Source organism: Mus pahari, chromosome 22 (assembly GCF_900095145.1).
Source record: "Mus pahari chromosome 22, PAHARI_EIJ_v1.1, whole genome shotgun sequence".
NCBI lineage: Eukaryota > Metazoa > Chordata > Mammalia > Rodentia > Muridae > Mus > Mus pahari.
This window is the reverse complement of record NC_034611.1, coordinates 9,400,235-9,404,886: the sequence shown is the minus strand read 5'-3', so window position 1 is coordinate 9,404,886 and position 4,652 is coordinate 9,400,235.

The following is a 4,652-nucleotide window of genomic DNA, read 5'->3' as shown; positions in this document are numbered from 1 at the left end:
TTCTTCTTCTTCTTCTTCTTCTTCTTCTTCTTCTTCTTCTTCTTCTTCTTCTTCTTCTTCTTCTTCTTCTTCTTCTTCTAGCAGCTTCACTGTCTCTGCTTGGGTTTCAAAATTTGGCTAAAGTGACTTAGTGTCCCTTTGATACATTGCCTCACCAATCTATCAAATTATACCACTCACAGACATAATTCAAACTAATCTAACATTTACTTTTGTCACAAGTATCTTGTCCATGGTGGCAAGCAGAGTGCAGCTTTGAAGGCTTTCAAGTACCAATTGTAGTTGTCCTCTAAGAACAGACTCAGCATGCATGGTGTGCCTTAACCCAAGACCAATCCCTTCTTCACTCTGTCTGTCCAGCCTGATTTACAATAAGCTGGTCTGCTAGGCAGCCATGATCCTACATCCAGAACAGTTTTTGGTTCCTGGCTTTGAGCACTTCAAGCTTTTCAGAGCCACAACATCAAAAGACCATCAATGGTTCATTATCCTCTGCTGGTTTTCCCCTACCCACATATTACTACACTGTGCTTAGATCCTCTATATGTTCTATGCATGCTGTAGGTCATTGTGCAGAAAATACAACATGTGATCCAATATGCATCCATTGTTAGATAGCAGATGAAATAGCTTACGGCCTACATCAACATTTCTAGAATGAAAAAAATCTCCTGGATGTATTAGAGATTCCCGTGTTTTTGTATCTGCTTATTTGTTTTTTGTGTGTTTTGTTTGTTTGTGGATGCTACAGTGCAACTTAGAAGGAAGAACAAAATAATCACAGGAGGTAGATGGTGGGAGGGACTTGGGGGGAAGAGAGGAGGGGAGAGGAAAAAGGGGGGCAGGATCAGGTGTAGGAGAAGACAGGGTAGATGTACAGAGGGTCAGGAAATTGAACAGAGGCATGTAGCAATGGGGGATGGGGAATGGGGGTAGCCAACACAATACCCCAAATGCCAGGAAACCAAGAGGATCCCAGGATCCAACAAAGATGACATTAACTGAAATGCACAACAAAGCGGGAGAGACAACCTGTAGAGAACATGTGGAGAGGTTATGCATGGTCTCCCTTGAGGGATGGATCCAACAACCCTTCTTAAAAATTTTAACACAGAATTGCTCCTGTCTAAAGGAAATACAGGGACAAAGTGTGGAGCACAGACTGAAGGAATGGCCACATAGAGACTGCCCCACCTGGACATTCATTGCATATGCAGCCACCAAACCCAGTTGTTGATGGCAAGAAGTGCATGCTGATAGGAGCCTGATATAGCTGTCTCCTGTGTGGCTCTGCAAGAGCCTTACTGATACAGATGTGGATGCTTGCAGCCAACCATTGGGCTGAGTACGGGGGTCACAATTAAGGTGTTATGGGAAGGACTAAAGGAGCTGAAGAGGTTTGCAACCCCATAGGAAAAACAGCAATATCAACCAACCAGACACACAGGACCTTCCAGGGACTAAATCACCAACCAAAGAATACACATGGAGGGAACCATGGCTCCAGCTGCATATGTAGCCTTATCTGATGTCAATGAGAGGGGAGGCCCTTAGTCCCGTGAAGGCTTGATGCCCCACTAGAGGGGAATGCTAAGATGGTGAGGTAGGAGTGTGTGAGTGGGTGGAAGAGCTCCCTTATAGAAGCAGGGAAGAGGGGGAATGAATGGGGGGAGGATTGCAGAGGGGAAATCAGGAAGAGGGATAACATGTGAAATGTAAATAAATAACAAATTAAAAAGTTTTTAAAAATCTCAATAGTTCAATTTCACTAATGAAGACTTAGGAGCCAGATGCTAAGGTGAATGTCTGCTAGCTCAGAGAGGCAGAGAAAGAACCAACTGACTTTCCTTCTCAGCCTGCATCCCACCAGGGACTCCTCTCAAGCTATCTCAAAACACCTCCATCAAGTCGGATGTCTCCTTCCTACTTTCTATGTGTCGCTCTAGCCATCTTCCAGACTCGCTTTTACTCTCAATGCTTTTTTGTTTGTTTTTGTTGTTGCTGCTGTTGTTTTATTTGTTTTTCTTGTTTTGTTTTTCTGTAACAATCCTATGTCTGCTTCCTGTCAACTGGTTGCTTGCTCTACTTATTGACTTATGTCTGTCTTGATCTAATCCTGTTTACAATATTCAAGCAGAAAGCTCTTGGATTAAAATTGGGTGTTAAGGTTGAGCCACCACAGCTAAAACCCTGGTTTTTCCAGTTAATAACACAAGGTTCACAAAGTGATCAAATATTCTGCAACACTATCCAACACCTAGGGGCTTGCTCAGGATAGACCTGTGACAGTCCCCTTCTGGAAGGTGTATATTGCCCTTTTCTGCAGACCCATCCACTGACTACCCAAATCCTGTCCAGATTATCTATAGCTCCTGTTCAAGGAAAGTGTGCTGGTTGACCAAAAGTCTTGAGGCTGTGGAAAGATAATAGGAAAGCACTACTGAGAAGAAAATACCTTTTATTAGGAAGCCAGAACAAATCTGCAGTACATTCCCTACAAGCAATGACTGCTCAAAATCCTGTGGTATCTTGGAATGAGGATAGTCAGGCCATTCTGAAGTGACTGCAGGCATCAGTAACTCTTCCCCTACCAGGGTCTTTAGATTTGGGCACACACTAGTCAATCCTATTCTGTAGTGGCTAAACAACAACCCTGGTGAAATAGCCAGAAGGCACCACAAAGATTTTTTCTGACTGTCCAGAATAACCAAGGAGAAAGGGTTAGACTCATTCCTCAGGGAGCTCTTTGGCATGATTGTAACCTGAGGGTACCCTAGGAGCTAATCAACCTGGAGGTGATCCACAAGTTGTGCTATGTTGACTTCAACTTGGCCGCTAATATATCTTACAGAGTTTTCTGTAACTGTTCTTCAATTGGGAACTTAGAAAATCATAAAAGTGAAATTGAAGTCATAGATTAAAGAAAAACTAAAAGATAAGTATGCAAAAGTTTCCTGGATTTTATACTTCTTAAGAGAGTTGAAGATGCGAAGGACATTTTCTGTGTGGGAGGAATTTGGCTGCAGGGGGACCTTAATGCAGACACTTTAGTAAGTGTTATTTGTGGGGAAGTTCCTGTTTCCCACTACCTTGCTTGCCCTCTGTCTTTGTAAATGCATATTTGTTACTTTGTATTAATTCTCTAGTGCATCTTATTTAGGGGAAGGGAGGAAGACAAGTCTAATACTTTAGCACCTGGTGACCCATCTTGATCCTTGAAGGCCATTTAGGTTGATATAGCAAAACTTGCTTATACAATGGATCTTTTTAGGCAGATCAAAGTAAGAGAAACAGTAATGGGGTGTGTGTGTGTGTGTGTGTGTGTGTGTGTGTGTGTAGAATAAAATTCTAATATTATCATCAGAAGCAGAATTGGGAAATTTTCATCTCATACTTACTGCCTTTCTGTAAAAAAAAAAAAAAAAAAATCAGGTTGCTTTTTCCTATATCTTTGATATTACAAGTATAAAATACTTCCAGCTAACAAACATACCAACCTTTCTCAAGCTCATCATACTGATATCAGGATCGGCTCCAAAACCAGTTATATCACACCTGGGCAACAGAGACCTGCACATCTGCAGCCACGGCAACCGATATACATTTCAAGAATCCACTTGGCTCATCTCCCACCTTTACCTGCCAGCAGCCATGTCACTATCCACATAAAAGGCAGACAACTCTGACCTCTCTCCCTCCCTCCCTCCCTCCCTCCCCCCCCTCTCTCTCTCTTACCTCGCCCCCCCTTCACTACCAACTTTGACCTTTTCTCCAATAATAAACCTCTGCTATGTGGAACTGCTTTGGTCTGGTGTGGTCTGTCTGGATGGGAGCCGCATTTCTAACACAACATTGGTGACGAAAACTCCAAGAATTGCTACCCAGGAGAGCTGCGGATTTTGGTGGCAGAAGCTGCTGCTACTGCTGCTACTGCAGCCGGCTAGCATGATCATGAATTATCGACACGATGTGTACTGTTGCCAGCCCCATGGCTCATGTGGTACACTGCATCTTCTGCTACCTGCTACCATGCACCACTTGGATTTCCACTGCTGCAGCAGTGGCGGCAGGTGGCAGTGGCGCAGCTGCAGATGACTGCCACCTGCCACTTCGAAACTCACAGACGTCTACCATGTGAGCTGTGCCACCATGGTCTACCACGTGGAGCTAGCCTCTGCCAGGTGGGTTACTCAGTCAGACGTGTTCACACCAACCATACAATTCCAATTTCCTGATACCAGAGAACAAAAGCCTGTAAACATACATCAGTGTATTGGTAAGGTGGTTCTCCAGTCAGTGGGAGGGACCATAAATGCCCAGATAGGGCCTGGCCAGCCTTTTTGGGCTAAGGGGTTGGCATTTCAATGCCCTGGTCCTTATGACCAGCCTCCTAGCTGACCTATGAGATAAGACTTAGACCCTTGCATGACTTCCTTCTCAAAATTGGTTCATAAATCCCTCAGCCATTCCCTCTTGCAGCCATTCCAGAATTCCTAGATCTAGGTTGGACTGCTTGCTGGCAATTCCAGGACATTGCAGTAACCTCTAGATATTCACATGATGATCTGAACATCTAGCTTGCCTGTACACTCATAACCTATTACTGAACTCTTCTCTGGATGCCAGTACGAATAAGTCAGTAACATTTCCAC